Genomic DNA, 20,285 nt, shown 5'->3' on the forward strand with positions numbered 1-20,285 from the left:
GCAGGGTTAACATGATTTATCATCGCGTCACGACTGGTCAGTAAATAATAAATTAATTAGATTATAGAGGCGTCTGCGGCGGAAACTGGAGTGATTGAGCACCTGCACAGAAATAACTCATCTTTTAAATTTCTCTGCTAATGCAGGATCGAATCACTTTCACTTTACCAATTTTAAGTTTCCATATCAAAAATTGATCCAACTTGTTGGTCCCAAACAGCTCCCAGATTTCTTTCCTGCTGGAAGTTGGTGTAGTTAGCTGAGGCCGTGGACCTCGAACTCCTTTTCTTCCTTTGGAGTTGCGCACATAAATCGGAGGGGCCAGTTGGAAGCGCGACAGTGTTCGCGAGATAACCCTGACCAGTTACACTCGAGTTACAAAGCAACGTGGAGTTTACGGTTCCAGGAGCTTTCAGTATTATTTCTTAGAATAACGCGTAAACAAGGATTTTCCAGGATGGAATAACAGGGATTTTTGTTGCTTCGAGTCACAATCGATAATGTTGGGATGGTACAGACATTACTCATAATTAAATCTCGGCAAATTTGACTGATCAATGCGTGAACTTTGAGTAACTTTATAGAGCTCTTTTAAGCAGTTTCCGAAGCTTAAGTGTTCGTTGTGCGTTGAGTGGTTTGCTCTAAGTTTGCATGGATTTTTGGTCCTTGCTAAGGATTTAGTTATAAGTTTTTGCGGTAAGCTTAATGTTTAATGTAGAACTTACCGGATACGTGATTGTCTATGATTAATTAGGTGTTCGGCTTATTTAACCACTTTATGCTAGATTCAAGTACATAATAAACTGCGTGAAATTACATGGAAACACCTCCAAGGTGGCCCAATTAAATGCCACCAGAGCCAGTCGTTGCATGATACCGTTGTACGAGTGAGCCGTCTTTGAAATAAGCAAACTCGTACAGAGGGAATACTTTATGTGAAAAATTGATATAAAATGCAAGCAGTTGAAAGACAACATGCGATTGTGGCGAGCTTTGTATTTGTCCACTTTTTACGAAAAATAAAGTTAAATGTGAAAACATGTAGAACGTGGATGGAATATTTTATTCAATTTTCAGTTTTTAGACTGAAATCTGCCCGTCAGTTTGGAAAAGTTAGAATTTAAATGTTGAAAATCCGAATTCAATATTTAAGGAAGAAGTTTGATGGAGTTTTCGGACGATATTAGAAAAAAGTCTTATTTTTGTAATTTTGCTTTTATTTTAATTTATTATAATTGTGCCTTACTTCACTTCACATTGGTTGCCACTTTGAAAAAAATTGAAAACGGAATTTTCAAAATTTTAAAATCTGCAAGTCCGGATGAAGAAAAGAACTTCAAGAATTGGTAGGTAGGTATGTATTTTAATTTTTTTTGTTTATTATCTTTAATCTAAAAAGATAGACCACCTATATAAAATATGAGAAGAAATTGCTCGACAATGTTTGGCGCATCCACCATTTTTCATAAACAGTTTTTCTTGATTTATTTAAGGCTTTTGAATAGATAACATTATTTTGTTAATTCTCTGAGTATTGTAGAATTTTTCTACATGCATTCGACAACATTTACTTAGAAACGGATTTTCCAGATTTGCAGGTCATAAGTAATAATTGACCTAAATTCCATTGTTTCGCCTACATAAAGTACAATAATTACGCCCCCAACACTTCGTCCATGACTTGGAATGAAAAATGATATCATTGTCTGTATTTCAAAACAAATATTTATTTAATTCATCGCATAAAAATAGAAACTTCGTGCGAATCCAGTTTGTTCATCTACATCGTTAGAATAAACGATGAATGACTGATGGAATATTCATAAGAATAACATTATATAATAATTATTTCAATTATGTGCTATATTAATAAGAAGGTGTTGTTATGTAATTTAAAATTTTATAAGCTGTAGTACCGGCTGTACTTTACGACCATGAAGAATAACTTATAAATGCTTAATTAACCAGGTGCACTGTTAAATCAATATGTGCTATAAAGAATACGGAAAAATCATTACTCGCGTGATAAACACTCAAGTATGCGAAACGATTTAATATATCAACTTTTTATGGCGAATTTTTCTCCGATTTATTATCTCGGCTCACACAAATTTTTGTATGGTTTCTCTTACATGCATATTTTAACGACTTTAAGCGCTGTAAATTGTAATAGAAACATGCATGCAATTTGTTCTATTACATATTATTTATTTACAGCAGCTGTAGGATGTCTGTGTACAAAACAAATAACTAAAAATTTTGTAGGTGTTTCATGACGTAATTTTTTAATTTCCTTGTAGGTGTGTACTGTGTACCTGCATTCTTTTTACAGAAAATAAGCAGATGTTTATGTATGTACCAGTGCATAATTAATTTCTGAGAAATGCACGATGTGCGTGTTTTTTATTGACTAATTGCAACATCTTGTAGTTATGTTAATATTGACAATAAATATTTCGTTTTATATCGAACGATTTTGTTTGTTAGAATGTCACTTCTATAGGTACTTTAGGTGTCTATTAATAAGACTGAAGCGTGACAAATATTTAGTATAATCTCGATACAACTTAATATAACATAGTTTCCTGTCGCTCGTAAATACACTTCACATTCATGATAACAAGCGATTATTCCGTTCCTTTATTCTGTTACTATATCGTTGATGGAATGTAATGATTCCATTATTTTCGTACAAAGTGTCATTTGAAGCACCTATTAGAACATCCGTGTTTATGTGAAACAAATTACAGCCCAAATAGTGGAAGTAGTTTAGTGTTGTTTTCCTAATACTCAAGTATTTTTTGAAGAATTTGCATTTTGATGATAGCTTTTACTTTTAATTAAAAACGAACAAATGTGGCTGATATATCGAAACTCGTAACAACAAAATACAGCTATTTTTGTGGATAGCCCACAAATTCTTTGAATGCTTTAGTATTCGGTGGATTCGTGGTGATAATTTAACATCAAACTTTGTGGTAATACATGTAAATTAATAAATTATAAATTCCTACGTTCCAAACAAGTTTGCAAATTCTAGAGTATGTAGACAGATTTTGTGCAACTTTGGTTGTAATTATTCAGATGGAAATAAAATGAATTGCATTCTGGAAAAATGACGAAAAAAAGCGATTTTTGGGTTCAACGCAACTTTTATTTAAATATCCTGTATCGTGTTAAATTTCAAATTTGATGGTGTGAGCAATATTTGCACGCTTAATAAAAATGGATATCGTGTGATAACTTTGTAAAAGTCAAACTAATATTTATGTATAAATATTAATAAAATTATCGAATTAGTTCCAGCAAGAATAAAGTAATAAATTACACCTTTTGGTGCAATTTTATGACGCTCGCAGTAAAGCGATGTTAAAATAAATATGACAGTAGTTTATTTTACATTTTTAAGGATCTATAGCAGCCGCCTTCAAAGAGTTCATATTGCGCTTATAAATTATTGGATAAATTTTTTACAGTCAACAAGTATAATAACAACAGCTTTATACAAGTGTTATTGTTGAACTTTTTGCTTAGAGCTACTCTACAGGGGTGTGTTCATAAAGCGGTTTCCGTGGGTATTTGATTGTTCGACAAATAGGTACATCACCTACATACAAAATGCAATTTTTGCGAAAATTCATGACAAAAACTATACCAAATTTCTGATATCGACTTCTCGCTTATTTTTCAGAGTAATATCTCGGAAACATAAGGAAAAGTTCTTTGATTTTTCTACAGTCGAAATTTGCAAATTTCCTCAAAAATTTACGACTAAAACTATGCCAAATTTCTGATTTCGATATCTCGCTTATTTTTTCGAGTAAACTTAAGTTATTGTACATCAGTTTACGCAGAATTTTACGCAGATTCCAAATCTGGGATTTAAATTCAGATCCGACAACAAATAACTGAGGTATGGCCGATCAAAGTTTCGGAAAGTTGATTTTCATTTTTTCTCATTTTTCGTAATTTTTAAAGTTAAATATCTCGGAAACTATTTGAGATATTGAGATGCGGTTTGCGCCATTCTTTTTCTCGGCCCATTTTACGTTAGAAAATGTTCTCAAAAGCCCAAAATTCGATAGTCGATTTTTTGCGAAAAAAAAATCCGACTCAAACGATGAAAATTTTTCATTTTTTTTAATTTTTGGCCATAGCTTGTAAACTATTTGTCCGATCGATCTCAAATTTAGTCAGTAGATAGATTTCGAGCTCCTCTTTCGACTGATGTGTAACTCAAAGCTATTAAACGTCGTTTTCATGTTGAAAACATTGATTGAAAATCACCCTAAAATGACGTGTTCAAAACAGTTTTTGGCCAATGCCTCGTTTATTTATAAAGCAACCTCAACAAATTTGGGTCTTATTTTACGCAGAATGTCACGCTGAATCCAAAAACATGAGAATTTTTAATTTTCGTCAACAAATAACTGAGTTATGGTCGTTTGAGTTTTTGGGTTGTCGCCAGAGGGCCAAATTTTTGAAGGTTCAAAACAATTCGTGTTCGATATCTCGGAAACTATTTCAGATATTGAGATGCGGTTTGCGCCATAGTTTTTCTCGCAATTTTTTACATAAGAAATTGTTTTTAGATTTTCTAATAGTCGAAAGTTGCAAATTTTCACAAAAATTCATGACTAAAAAACTATGGCCAAACTTCTCATATCGATATCTCGCTTATTTTTTTGAGTAAACTTGAGTTATGATACATCAGTGTACGCACAATTTTACGCAGATTTCAAATCTGGGATTGAAATTCAGATCCGACAACAGAAAACCGAGTTATGGCCGATCAAAGTTTTGAAAAGTTGATTTTCATTTTTTCTCATTTTTCTCAATTTTTGAAGTTAAATATCTCAGAAACTATTAGAGATATTGAGATGCGGTTTGCGCCATCGTTTTTCTCGGCTCATTTTACGTTAGAAAAAGTGCTTAAAAGCCAAAAATTCGATAGTCGATTTTTCGCGAAAAAAAATTACGACTCAAACGATGAAAATTTTTCATTTTTTTTATTTTTGGCCATATCTCGTAAACTATTTGTCTGATAGATCTCAAATTTGGCCAGTAGATAGATTTTGAGCTCCTCTTTCGACTGATGTATAATTCAATGCTATTAAACGTCATTTTCGTTTTGAAAACATTGATTGAAAATCACCCTAAAATTATGTTTTCAAAACAGTTTTTGGCTAATACCTTGTTTATTTATTAAGCAAACGCAACAAATTTGGGTCTCGTTTTACGCAGAATTTCACGCTGAATCCAAAAATATGATAATTAATTAATATTTGTCAATAAATAACCGAGTTATGGCCGTTTGAAATTTTGGGTTGTCGCCAGAGGGCCAAATTTTTGAAGGTTCAAAACAATTCGGGCTCGATATCTCGGAAACTATTTCAGATATTGAGATGCGGTTTGCGCCATAGTTTTTCTCGCAATTTTTTACATAAGAAACAGTTTTTAGATTTTCTAATAGTCGAAAGTTGCAAATTTTCGCAAAAATTCATGACTAAAAAACTATGGCCAAACTTCTCATATCGATATTTCGCTTATTTTTTTGAGTAAACTTGAGTTATGATACATCAGTGTACGCACAATTTTACGCAGATTTCAAATCTGGGATTGAAATTCAGATCCGACAACAGAAAGCCGAGTTATGGCCGATCAAAGTTTTGAAAAGTTGATTTTCATTTTTTCTCATTTTTCTCAATTTTTGAAGTTAAATATCTCAGAAACTATTAGAGATATTGAGATGCGGTTTGCGCCATCGTTTTTCTCGGCTCATTTTACGTTAGAAAAAGTGCTTAAAAGCCAAAAATTCGATAGTCGATTTTTCGCGAAAAAAAATTACGACTCAAACGATGAAAATTTTTCATTTTTTTTATTTTTGGCCATATCTCGTAAACTATTTGTCTGATAGATCTCAAATTTGGCCAGTAGATAGATTTTAAGCTCCTCTTTCGACTGATGTACAATTCAATGCTATTAAACGTCATTTTCGTTTTGAAAACATTGATTGAAAATCACCCTAAAATTATGTTTTCAAAACAGTTTTTGGCTAATACCTTGTTTATTTATTAAGCAAACGCAACAAATTTGGGTCTCGTTTTACGCAGAATTTCACGCTGAATCCAAAAATATGATAATTAATTAATATTTGTCAATAAATAACCGAGTTATGGCCGTTTGAAATTTTGGGTTGTCGCCAGAGGGCCAAATTTTTGAAGGTTCAAAACAATTTGGGCTCGATATCTCGGAAACTATTTCTGATATTGAGATGCGGTTTGCGCCATCGTTTTTCTCGCGATTTTTTACATTAGAAAAAGTTCCTTGATTTTTCTACAGGCGAAATTTGCAAATTTTTGCCAAAATTCATGACTAAAACTATGCCAAACTTCTGATATCGATATCTCGCTTATTTTTTAGAGTAAACTTAAGTTATTATACATCAGTGAGTGATTTTTATGAACGCAGCCCAGCTAAAGTTTCCATGTTCCAATATCAGTGATGTGTGCTTGGAAAACCGTTTTCAAATCTAACCAGATTTTCAAGCTTTTAGCATTTGGACAATGGACAAGAAAATAATTCGGTTTTATCTGTGAAAGAGATTACTCAAACGAAAACAGGATTCGATAAAGGTGAATCTGCGCAACCAAAGGGGGAAAAACCATATTTGGTTATGTGGGACGATGAGATTCTTTTTCACCTCACTTGTTTACTGTTGTTCCTGATACAAGTCTCTTAAATTGTCCAACTTTAGCTTTAGTAATGAGAGGATTATTATTTCACGATGAGGCAAAATGATAGCTTTCTCTAGCATAAATCCGTTTATTCTACAGCTTCTACACGTCTTTATGTAGATTTAAGATCCACGTTGTTTATAATCATGAATATTAATTTTTTTAATAGAGACGTACCGCCGTTATTCCTTGATATATTTTCCCGCACTTCTAACAGATCTACTTTACCTAGTAGATACGGCATCTGCCGCTTAAACCTTCGATTATAACCGAGAATTTCATAGCGGTTTTACTTTATCTGCAGATAATTAAAGTTTTGTAAAGAAGAGATTACAGAATGCATACCCGCGATAATCTTTCCAAGAACGGAACATCTTTTCATTCGACGTCTTTACGGTATTTGCTGTATGAGTGGTGGGCATATTGCAGAGGCTATTGCCGTTGTTCGCATACTCATATGCAGTTGTGAGTGGGTCGAATGGACAGGACAGGTATGGTAAGTTTAATGTTGTACGGCGCCGCGGGGTCAAGCTCTTCGGTCAGTCACATCTCCTCCTAGTCGCTGGATGTTCCAGGTACATACAAGACAGAAAATTTTATAATGTGTTTAACTGAAATTGAAAAAGAAAAATTGCTAAAAAACAAACCTGATTGCATTCTGGCATTTGCATAATGAACTGCAGTCATTCGTGGCGTTGAACTCGCATTTTTATAATTTGATTGATGTTTTTAAATTGTGAAATGAGCTGCGGGTAGTTTTTCTCTCTCCTCGGAAAACAATACGTAAGTAATACGATTGTACTTCATTTCATTACCTCTCTTGTAATAAGTAAACAAAATAATAAATCAAGCTCTCCAGCGACAAACATCTAATTTAATGTTCCCGAATTTTCCCACTTAAGGAATCTTATTCCATTTTCTCTTTAATCATACTATACAGAGCTTATACAAACTTATTACCGCGGATTTGAGAAGGTGACAGAAAAAAATAGCTTCTTTTCTTTAATTGTACGCTTTGGCCAAACAAATTTTCCTAATAACGAAGCGGAGCTCTGCCATCTTGATTACATGAAAACATTCCGCGAGAGAAATATCAAATTCGCACTACATTTCCTCGAATGAAAGAAAGTCTGAGAGTTTCGCATATACGCAAAACAAGAACTCAAGTGGGTAACAGTTCCACGCAGGAAATCTCTGGAGCGTCGAAACACAGAAACACAAAGGGAACAAACAACAAATTGCAAAGACGCCTTCGTTGAAACCAGACTACCATCAAGAGAAATACTGAATTTGAGTTTTTTCCTAAAATGGCTGTTCCAAGGAAATCAAATTTGATTTTTTTTCTTTTTAGATTTCTTGAAAGAATTTTTAATAACCGTTGCAAAGGAAAGTTAAATTAAAATAAGTTCGTGTAAGGTAAAGAAGATAAAGTAAGTAGTTATTTTGCTTTTTCACGTGCACTTATTGATTTCAAGTGATTTTTGTACGTCAGCTACGCGAAGAATTTCAAAGTGTAATGCCATGATTTGCGGAAAAGTAGGAACGAATCGCGAGTATGCAGAAATATTATTGTTAGACTAGTTCACAAGATTTTATAGCCACCGATCAAAATGATTGAATATTGCATAGAACGCGCATTTGAAGTCAGCAAATTTGTGCCTTCAAACTTCACATTTGGTTGTAAAAGCCCTGAAAACAGGTGAAATTAATAGATATCAAACGGAAGTGTTTGTGTCGGTTCTGTTTAATGACAGGAAATCATGTTACATTACTGGTAGTGGCTACGTGTAGTCATTAACACTAAACAAGACAAAAACATAATAAGTAAGGTCTGTAAATTAACTTTGCACTTTATGCCATGTAAAGAGTATATTTATTGCTTGCCAATTATCTTTGGTGATCACTTATAAACATAAACTTTCTTTTTGCTCGTTAAACGCAAATTCTGACTATTAGTTTCAGTTCATTACTTTTTCTTGGGATATTTAATGTTGAGAATAATTATAAAGCAAATGCTCTCTTTACGTCGTAAAAATGCTCCATAAGGCGCAACATTCCGTATTCTACTTTTTTTCCTTCACTAGGAATGAATTTCTTACTACATACATATTTTGTCACTTTATAAGGGGTGTTTTTGAAATGCAGGTACAAAACAGTTTTGTGCTATTCCAAGAGGAGTATGAAGAATGAAAAAGCAATTTTTAAATTAAAAACTAACAATGTAAAATTAACCCCAATCCACGAACTTTTCCTAAACCTTTTTTTTTAATAGGCTCAACTTGTGACAAGGAATTACCACACTCTTTTTGTACATGAATTTCAGAAACACTTTATATAAAAAGTTTAAAAACTCAATAAATATTTGTAGAGATTTCCGTCCCGAATCGAATTTATTACACTTTACAGAAGGTAAATTAAATCTTTAATTTCGATTAAATTCTTAACATCATGTTAAAGTGACAGGTGATCGTTTTTCCGCCAATCAAATGTCAGCAATCGACAAATTAGTTGCGAGATTAACTTAATTTCAATGAATTTATTATGTAAGCCCTATGAATTTGATTTTAAATTTTTTCGCTACAAAATATTATAATGTTGAAGCTTCGGTTGTTTAGGTAATTTTTAGGAAAAAGTTTCTGTTAGGTATATTACGGATATAAAATAAATGAGCTTGTAAGAATTTCTAAGGATTCGAGTTTCAACTGTGCACATTTCGTACATGAAACCCCGACCCATTCGCCTTAAGTTATTCCAGTCTTTCCAGCATGTAACTGAATCTCTCAATCTTCGAATTACCATTAAAAAAATCTGTCAGGCTGTTTATTCAGTTTGACTTGATTTAGTCATCTCGCTAATCTGTGAAAGATTAAGACGCAATTAAATTAAAATCTAACCAATCTATAAAAGCATCGTTCAGGTGTTCGGGAGCCAGTCGAGACAGCTACTGTACAAGAAAAGATAACCTGACTAGATAGAGTCATTTCATCTTGACCAGAGTCGTAATTATAATGACTGGGCCCCTCTCTGAGAACTAATGGAGATCCTCAGTCGCGGTCTGGGTTCACTGCTACCGACCGCAGTCCTCCTCTTTATACACTACTACTAATTAAATTAATAAGTGAGACCTCACAGGGAAACGCGGCTATAGTCTCCTAAAACATACAATTTATTTATTAACCAGAAAAATACCTTTCATCACCGAGAACGGCCGTCTTAAAAGATATAATTTCTTCAAAGGAAACTGAAATTACATAAAATTCAACCGGTAGAATTCTGCCATTATACTGATTTAATTAGATCAATGCGAGACCGTTTCGTGCTGACGAAGACATGAATTTATTGTCGTGGTTGAGTTAACGTGCAACTCTTTTCACAAATATTGGTAACCTATCGACACTAGAATTTCTACAAAAGACGTGTCTACAACGTACTTCTAACACTTCAACTCTTGACATTTAGTACGTGTTCTTTGTTGGGACGTTACGATGCTCTCAGGTCGATATTGTAAAGGACAAGAAGATAATTAGAACCTTCAAGTCTCTCATCTGCTGTTAAATTTTCTCGTACTTTCATATTTTAGCAGTAAAAGTTTACGTGTTGGTCCGATAAGACAATCTTTAACGCGGTAAAGTATTTACTCTTTAAGAAAAGTCGATATTTTTGCTCCTTTTCTTAATAAAGCCGTCATTAAAGATACATAATTGAGTTTAGTCATTAAGCGAGATTTTTCAGATACTTATTTCCTTGTTAATTATAAGACACTTTTAGGGTGAAATCTGCTTTTCAGACATTTCTCCACTTCTAAAAATCTAAATTATTTTTGTAGCTCTGCTCTAATTTAATACTAACAACATGAATCCTTTTCCGGAGTTTGATTTCACATTTTCAGCATATTTAGATTACAAAGTGAGCGATTTAATTAAGAATACATTTTGGAAACGCTGAGCATGTACTGATGTTTAGTATTTATTCCGCGAATGCATTTGAAACTTTTTTAATTAAGCGGACACGATGTTTACCCACGTTTAGGTATCTGTTTGAAGTGAAATGGGCAAAGATAAACGAAACGAACGTGACAAAAAGTAATTGTATGCATATAGCTTAAAAAACAAAATTGCGCTGTGGAATGACGGCAAAGAAATCTGGTTTAATTATTCGCCGGAGCTGCGTTATAACTACTTATTAAAAACCGCTCGAATTACTGGAATTTTACTTGTTTTATGATAATAATGAAGTTACGCAAAAAGGGAGAAGGCGAATATTAAACTTTGTAGTGAGAGAAACTTGTAATCTAAATTTTTCATGGCTGAGATCCCAGATTATACATATTAAAGTCTATTTGATATGAAAGGAAACGGAGCTTCAAAGAAATCACGTTTGAAGTGACGAACCGATTTGTTAGAAGCAATAGTAAAAGTTTCTTGCTTGTATTTTAAAGTTTTGAATGTGTTTCATTTCGTCTATCAATTTTTCATGACAAATGTTGGAGATTTATGCGCTCTTGCAAGCATGAAGTAATCAATATGTTGCACTCCAACCTCGTTCAATAGAAGAAAAGTGCACACTATTCGTCAGATGCCAAAAAAATTAATGCAGTCATTTAGAATTCGAACTTGATGAAATTACAGTGGCGATAAGACTTGAATCAATAGTCAAACAAAGAGCAGCGAATAAAAGAGTAGATAAATAGATAAATTTGCAGCAGTAAAGGAAAATTATTCATTACCCACGTTCTAAAGTAATTTCACTGCAGAGTGTCATTTTCTAGAACCGTAAGAAAAGATCTCACATTTGAAATTTCACTCTGGTCAACTGCTTCCGTTTGAATCCCTTTATCTGCAATTAGTTAAATTGAAAAAAAACTTTATATTCCCATACGGAAGGTCTATTTTCACTGCGGGTATTTCTTATTTCCGCTTGGAGGAGCTAAATTCTCACGGTAGTATTTGTGGCTGCTTAGCATAAACCCTAAATAATTGAAAAGTTATGTTCGTTAAATGTCTAATAAGGTCACGAGCTTTATTAAGCTCATTTTTTGTTTTGAATGCAATAATAATCCAATTTTTAGGATGATTAGAGAAATGTTGGATAAACTTGAACACTCAAAGATCTTTGCCGTTCCTACGAGGCATTTACAAAAGCGTTTCTGATGTTTTCCTAGGAATCCTGGTGCTTTTGAATTGGTAGAGAACTTACATACAAAGACTATTTTGTAAGAAAAATAACATTTTCATACAAATGTTTACGTTTCTAACTCAAATAGATGGCTTTATTACAAAGAAATGTTGCTATTTTTCTTTATGCATTGAAAGCACTGAAGAACTTTTGAAATATTCACTTTATGAAACGTTATTTAGGTAATTTAGGTAAGTTGTGGTATTTTTATATTCCACAGTACACTAACAAAACAAGAAAATAATAATAAATGACACATTTTAGAATGTCTCTAAACTAGAAAATTTTGAAAATTTTTGTAACTTTTTAATGTGCATATTCTTTAAACCATCATGGGTTTCTGGTATTTTTTGGTCATTTTCTCAAAGGCCCAATTTGATGAACTTGCAATACATATGTAATTACCTATGTATACACCATATTTCAACTGAATCTGTGGTCCAAACTTCAACACATGCCCAAATTTTGGGACTGTACACGAAATTGTGTATAGGACTGTAACACCTAGTTACATTTTTACTTTTGTTGGGTTTGCTGTTAATATCTGAAATATTGACAAACACGTCAACCTGTCAGAAACCAGAAATAATTTTTGATTTTGCACAAATTTAGAGACTAATCGTCAATGTTACATGAAGAGCTTTTCCTGTCTTAATATTGTGACTTTAGGTTGGGTATAATGAAACCCCCAATGTAACAGCAAACGGGTTGTAGTTGAACTTAATCTAATCGTGGCAGTTTTTAACACTTTAAGCCTGGAATAGATTAGAGAGAATCTTGCGACAGTTCTTGCGCGAGTTCTTGCTTATGTGTTTACACTGTTTGGAATAAATACTGCAAGTTTCTCTCGCGAGAATCTGGTGACTTCTGGCTTTTGCAATTTCTCACAGACCCCTTATTTGAAAGAACTTGAGCAAGATCAAAAATGCTTGTATACACTGGACAGAAAATCTCTCGCGCGAGAATTTCTGCGAGTTCCAGAGGGTAAACTTGCAGCGGTAGTTATACAAACTCAGGCGAGATTTCTCGCAAGTCTCTAATTTCGCCTTTTGATAAGAAGATGCACTGGGTGCAAGTAATGTTTATATTATGACTTGGCTCATTTCGATTTTCAAATTAAAACCCTTACGTTGCACATGAAACAAAAAGAATCTGTGAAATTTGAGATGTTGATAATGTCGTCTTTTCGTTTTTATTCAAACGTTCCACTTGCTTTGTTTCTAAACTTACGAGCAATTAAACGAATCCAAAACGGTCAACTCGCAGTAAAATTCTGAAAAACACAAGTGTTTTATTTACAATTTTTGTTTTTTAAGTTATAGATCACGCATAGCACATAGTAAAACTTCTTTATTAATCACTTTGCATCGAATGGGACGTAAATCTTTTGCTTTTCCAACAAATTCCTGTTTTGACAAATAATGTCAATAATTGTAACCAAACTAATTTTGACAACTCTCCCACTCTTTAAATCATTACCAATTTTAAATAAAATCACTAGCTGTCCAGATACACTCAGCACTTACATACACTTGTCGCCACCAAAATTGGGGACACAGTTTCAGTTGAAATACCGTGTATTGTTGGCTGTCAAGTGCATATTCTATACTCCTAATTTTTTATTTATTTTGAATACAATTTTAGAGGACTATTACAAGCTTTAATGGCGTCCATAAAATGACATTTTTTCAACATATAGTTAATAGCGGTTTTTGCTTGGTTTACAGACTCTAACTTTTATGGACGCATTTACTGTACGATGGCATACTGAAAGTGACCTTTGTCGACCTATTCTGAATTGTTAACGTCTGTCACAAACTCTATTACTGCTAAAAATGCGTTTATAATTATTTTATTGTATAACCATGTTCGGAGAGCACGTTTTCACATGTAGGTAAATCAATAACAAACCAATTACCGTTTCATCTATTAGAAATGATGAGAATGTAAATGGGGTAAAGAGCTCGGCGACTGGTTCTTTTCTTTTTTGACGTGTCTTTGACTTACCCAGGAGCGATTCTGCCGTGAGAACTTGAACGTCGTTTTCAAGGAAGCGGTATATCTAATAAAGCTACACCTTGATTACGGACAATATTGCGGATTTTGATAAATATGCTGTGGCATTTCGACATAATGACGCCGATGATTATAAGTTTAGCATTTTCCATTACCTCCAGACGGTGTATAGGTCACAGACGGTATGACATTTTAATTTGCTTGTAATTTATATATTAATGAGATTCAAATGAGGTGTGCTGCAAAAATGGAAAATAAAATGTGTGCTTGATCATCATTGTTAAATGAAATTGTAACTAATCCAAAAAAACATTGACATATTTCCAGTTATTACTCAATTCATGTCACTGCGTTTTATCGACTTCAAAGTCCCTGTCGGCGGATATTTTGTTGTCTATTATGCACAACACAACTCTTATAATTACGTTCAGTCGATGATTTACGCTGTGAAAAATTCATTCCAATACGAATTTATTTTCTTTGTGCGCCGCCAGGTACAAAAGAATTAGCAGAATTTCTATTTGAGGCTTGCATGCAAATTATCTTCCACGTTTGTTCGAGGAAGATTGTTTTAAGAATGGAATTTCTCTTTACAATAGATAATGATCACATCGCTTTAAAATTTTGACCTAATTACAACCATGAAGCAATTATTACATTATTTCAGAGCGAACTAATCTAAGGTGATAACGTCAACCCTTTTCTTCATTATAAGAGCTATTTATGGTGCTATAAAAGGAATGAACGGTTTTAAGGGAATGCTCGTCTTAGATAACTTATTGTTTCCGTCGAACATTAGTTAATCCGGTATCGAATGATAGAGCCCAACACGTTGTTAGGTGTAATTATTGATGTTGAGTGTGGGAGTACGAAGACTTAACAATTTTCAAACCACTAGCGTGGGACGATGGCTATGCAAAAGCATTAACTGCATTTTCATTCTTTTCAACGCGGAGGAGGAATGACACAGTGGGTGAAATAGTAATGAAACTGCAGGAAAAACTCTTACGAATGTTTGTAACTTGCGGCAAATCTGTTTGTGAGCTTTTATTAAAGAAAGGTTAATTGCCAAGGTGGTTTTATTCTTATTATCTTATTTAAAGTTAGAATAGAGTTCAGCTTTTTTAATTACTAGCCAAGGAAATTTATAAGGATCACGGAAATGTTGGGACAAGTTCGTTAGAAATGTGCTAAGCAATTTACACTGAAAGTTGGAAAAATTAAAAATAAGGATGAAGTGACGTGGGATTTTATTTCGAGTTGTTTTTCTATAAGTTGATTAATAATTGGTCAATTTTGTTTCGTGCTAGACCTATTGATAGACCTATTGACATTTTTAATTAAAGTTCATGTTTAATTAATTTGAACGTTCCAGCAAAATATCTGCAAGCGCCGGCTTCGGGTATTTTATAATAACTTGTTTGTACTTTTCAGTTGAAATAATTATTTATAAATACTGTGGATTTTATTTTGGTTCTAAATTTTTGGATTTTTCCTAGTTTCTGATACCGGTTGTTGTAAACTCAATGATTTAAAACGTATCATGTTCTTTGAATATCTTCCCGTTTAGATTCATATTGTTTCAAAACGTTAAAACCCTATATTTATTTGTAAGGAGCTTTTAGCAGTGAAAACATATTGACAAAAACGGATGTAGAAAATTCTTTAGGTTTTTTATCGTTATTTGGAGACAGCTAAGATATAGACATTTAAAAAAATAGGTCACTTTTTCGCACATTCCGTTTCAAGAGCATTTAAGTTTCCGCTCGGTCCAAGGAAAGTGTAACATGCTTGAGAACACAGGAAATGAGATTTATATTTAAAATGTTACAAACTTGTTTTATTGCAGATCACAAATTAGAGAAGTTGATTAAAAAAGTTGACGTGTATCCTATCAGATTAACAGCAGATTTTTATTACATGTAGTCTAGATGCATCAACTAATTGCAAAATGCCTAGTACAAAAAACCTTTTATGTAGCTCCGATCATACTACAAAAACATTTCTCTTTATATGTTATTTAATAGAAAACCCGTCACATTTTATCCATTATCTAAACCGAAACATTTTCCATACCAATTTTACTTATAAACTCAGTTTTCCGTTTATAGTGCTTTAAAATTAGTTAACTGCGAAGGGTTTCTTAATGAAATCGCTCCTAGAAAGTTCGAATCCCTTCAGTGAAGTGCTATCAATTGATCATCTCGAAACACACTTTAGGTCAAGACATTTGTGCACTTACTTTGTAACGTGATAACGTGATACAAAGTGTCTTTTGCAAAAGTATGAGTAGAAGTGTACACGTCGTTATTTACGTGACTTCAAAGTGACCCAACTTTAAGTGCCTTTGGTGGAGATGTTTCCAAGTGTGAAGCATCACATGTAAAACTTTAGCATTAATTTGAAAAAGGCGCAAACTCGTGTTGGACTGAAAAATAACATCATAAATATGATATAGTAATGATGCCTATAAATTACGTTAATTACGTTCTGAACATTCTTAGTTAGGTCATAGAGATAAATAATTCTACCTACTTCAGAATGCACCACCACATTTTGGCATTACGCTAACAAATTGCTGAAGGCCTGTTCACGCTGTCGTGGAAAATTGTGTTACATTATGATTAAACAATACCTTAAGTTTTAACACGACATGTGTTGTGCGGATGTCGTAATTGTAACCTACATCTTGCGGCGAAATCGCTGCAGATGTTTTCAATCCAACTTGCGAAAATTTCAGTTTTGTTCTTTTTACGTTGACATGGTATAATAAGATGGTATCGTAAACTGATACCTTTACATTGTAAGTATTACACGTTGCCAGTTTCTTGTCTGCACCTCCGGTGATGGGATGTAGTCTTTGGGATCTAATATTCAAACCAAGAGAGGGTAACCACATTTAATGCTTACCTTACTCAAACCAACTGAGCTTAACTATTAAACTACAACAATACCTCCATTGTTACATTGTTTAAACTATAACAAACCAGTCGCCAGGTTCCATATGTATTGGTCGCAATTATTGAGATATCAGGATGTACGTTGCAAACAAATGTGGGAGAGAATAATTGAAGTCCGAGTCGTGCCAACTGGTTACACTGCGAAATAAAAACAATTGTTGCATGACAAACCGAGACTTTCTGCATAATTAAACATTTTCTAACGTCGACGTGGCTGGAAGCTAAATTACAGTCTAAATCAACTAATTTAATTTAGTATTAGGTACTGCAGCTGTCTCTGTGGGTGGTACTTTTCAAACAAAAATAACAAATTTTTTCGGTATCTTTGACTAAGAAATGAAATTTGTACATGAAAGCTCTGTAATTAACTTCCTTTTGTGCTTTTTGAATATAAGCCTAAAGCGTTCCTTCGTCAGTCATCAAATATGGAAAACGTGTGGTAACCAGCACTTTCACGTAACAGTCTGAGACATTAGTACCGCATCTTCTCCCAACCGCCACATTGAGTTTTTATGCCCATTTACATGCAAACTCGATTTTAATTAAATTGAGTCGAAAACGTTTATTAAATTTGATTAATAGAACAATTGACATCCTAAATCAAAACTCGCTGCACTTTAAATGCAAATTTAAATATAAATGACATTTCACGTTAATTATTTGTGCTACAAGCTATAAACACATGTTTTATATTAATTAAATATTTAATTTATTATTCGAAATCTAGTTTTCAATATAATTTCATAACAGTTGTAGCAACTTGTCTGCTATTTTATGTGAACTCAAAGTGAGAATTTATTGTAAAAACCAGCATCACGTATATTTAATCTCTAATGCTTAAGGGCTTTGAGCCCGTTTTAGAGTTCACTTGATCTTTTATAAGGGTTTTGTTTACATCATTCAACTCAACAAAAGAGTTCAAACAACGGTCCACTGAAGTATCCATTACGTCAAAGCTATGTTGATCTAATATACACAGTACAGCTCTGTAGGGTTAAAAAGTTTTATAAGTACTATCAAGTTACTTTATTTATTTCAGAATTAGTAAAATGAGAGAGGTGTCGGATATGCGTAGAGTAGTCTGTAATTTTAGCCAGTCACTAGCCTATTTTAAATAAAAAAAAAACACCCTGCTTTTCAAATATTGTATGGATTTTCAAAATTTTTTGGTATCTATAGATTCTCAGGTTCTTTGGATTAAAAATTGGTATCTTTGAATGTGTCAAGTCTTTGGAATTTTTTTCTTTTATTTATTTCATTTCTTTGTTATATTCTTCAGTATTTCGGACTTCCCTGGTTTGCTAAATATTTGGAATACATACTTTGGATTCTTTCTTATTTTGAGTTTTTTTTTATTTTTAATTTTGCTAAAATAATTTGTGACAGATTCTTTGGGCTCTTTTTTTGTTTGTTTTGATATTTTGGGTTTTCGATTGTCTTGCAGTTTTGATATATTTATTTATATTTATTTAATAATAATTTATTTTAATTATTATTAATTGCCTTTATTACCTGCAATTTTATATGTTAATTAATATTTAATATTTACAATAAATTAAAAGTAATATTTGTATATTTAGTACTGTTTGTTCATATGTTGTGCATATGAAGGTATGTTTATCACCATAACAGTTGAAATAATTTTAAAAATTTTAAAAAGTTTTAATTAAAAATTTAAAAAACGGCGAAAAAAATTCTAGAAAATTAAGGATTCAAGGGACGTAACTTCGATAACGTCTAAAGATCCCTTCAGGAAAAGAACGAACTAAAAGTACCTACCATAAGTAAATTACCATTTTTTTGTACGTTTGTGCATTTACTAAAGATGTCATTACGAAAGCCGGAAGTTTTCCAATTCTTCGCTTGCACAATTAGTAATTTGCTGACAAGATTTCATACTTTTGAACAGTTTATTGTTTCCAACGTCTAATTTGCTTGAAAGGAACTTCACCGCATCCACCTTCTGCACATGGTAGATTTGCACCCACCTCGTCTTTTTGGCAGATGTGTGCCTGAAGGCACTCTGACTTACGTAAATTTATGGAATTTTGTGCTTTTCAATTGACTGTTTAATAAAGTTTCAAGAAATTCTTTAGAATGTCGGAGCTTTTTATAAACGGCTTGATTGATATTCTCTGGAAACCACTGGTATAAACAGATGGTTTGATAACTGTTATAACATTATTACATCATTAAGAGGTAACAATTAATCTTTGGCTTTCGTAGAGGTGCTTAAAGGGTTAAAGTCATTAACAGACAACTTACATGAGTAAATATAATAACCTTCTGCATTATTAGGGAGTTCGCGGAGAGCACCTGTTATGTTAAAATACCACTTATACAATTTGCTTAAAATAATCGGTTTGAGACTTGATTTGATTGCAGTGCGTCAAACCGTTTGATTGAAGGTACGGCGTTGTCTCCAATAACTATTTTATTATAATATGCCGTTCTGTCTTAAATATTAACACTTTAATATCTCTAAAGACGCCAAGCGGCTAAACACTTCTTTGTTTATTAATGTTAGTAATCATATTTAGTATAACTCGGATACACATGAATCTAACTAATTAAATGTTCGCACAGGCTACAAAAACAGAATGCTCCACATTTAGACGTATTGTTAAACAGTGTCTTTAACGACACGAAATTGCTCTTCCATGGTCGAAACACTTCTTTTAAAAATGGTAATCTTATCGTCTCCCGATAGACCTGAAACATTTTATACTTTTCACAGTTAAGTGATTTTTTGAGTTGCCTGACCAGATTATGCAGATTATTTCAGAATCGTGGGATTAACGACAGAATGTGACAGCCGACAACCCTCACCTGCTTTGGAGAAATTTCTATCAAATTAAGATTGATCGTTTTTTTGACACGATATTTAGTTAAACAGATAAAGCTCACAGTTTTGAGCTTCATTATAATTTTTAGTTGGGGCTTGCATACTAATTGCATACGTGTATAATTACTGTTTATCAGGACTTATCGTGCTGTTATAATTTTAAGAGGTAAATAGATTTTCAACTGACATTTTGCGCTACGCATACATATTCGAGATAATGTATGAAGTTTAGACCGGGCCCGGGCAAAGGTAGTTATCCATCATTCATTTTAAAGTGAAATATTAAAAAGTTAGCAGTATCCGTCGGAATGGAGAGGCGATTTTCAGCTGAGGTCTGGGAAATTTTATGTTAATAGATGTTTCTACAGTTAATTTAAAAAATTATGTTTCTACATATCCAATACCTCAAATTAAATAACTATACTGCACGCCAAAAGTTAGAGACGATGTAGTTATTTTACTACTTTTGTGTTTAATCAAAAATAGAAAAGCAAGAAGCGTTTATAGTACTAAATTTTACACCCAAATTTTGGCGCGCTGTTTAATAAAAAC

General features: G+C 33.0%; 1 protein-coding gene across 1 annotated transcript in view; it reads left to right on the top strand.

Annotated features, from left to right (window-relative positions):
* Positions 1-343: 343 nt before the first annotated feature.
* Positions 344-20,285, top strand: part of olf413 (DBH like monooxygenase olf413) — a 68,530-nt gene continuing 48,588 nt past the window's right edge. Inside the window, exon 1 of the mRNA XM_088035769.1 lies at positions 344-696. The gene's annotated coding sequence lies outside the window, so the exon portion shown is untranslated. The remainder of the gene's footprint in view (positions 697-20,285) is intronic.

The sequence above is a fragment of the Gnatocerus cornutus genome, chromosome 5 (genome assembly GCF_029298725.1).
Source record: "Gnatocerus cornutus isolate USDA-ARS CGAHR chromosome 5, icGnaCorn1.1, whole genome shotgun sequence".
Lineage (NCBI taxonomy): Eukaryota > Metazoa > Arthropoda > Insecta > Coleoptera > Tenebrionidae > Gnatocerus > Gnatocerus cornutus.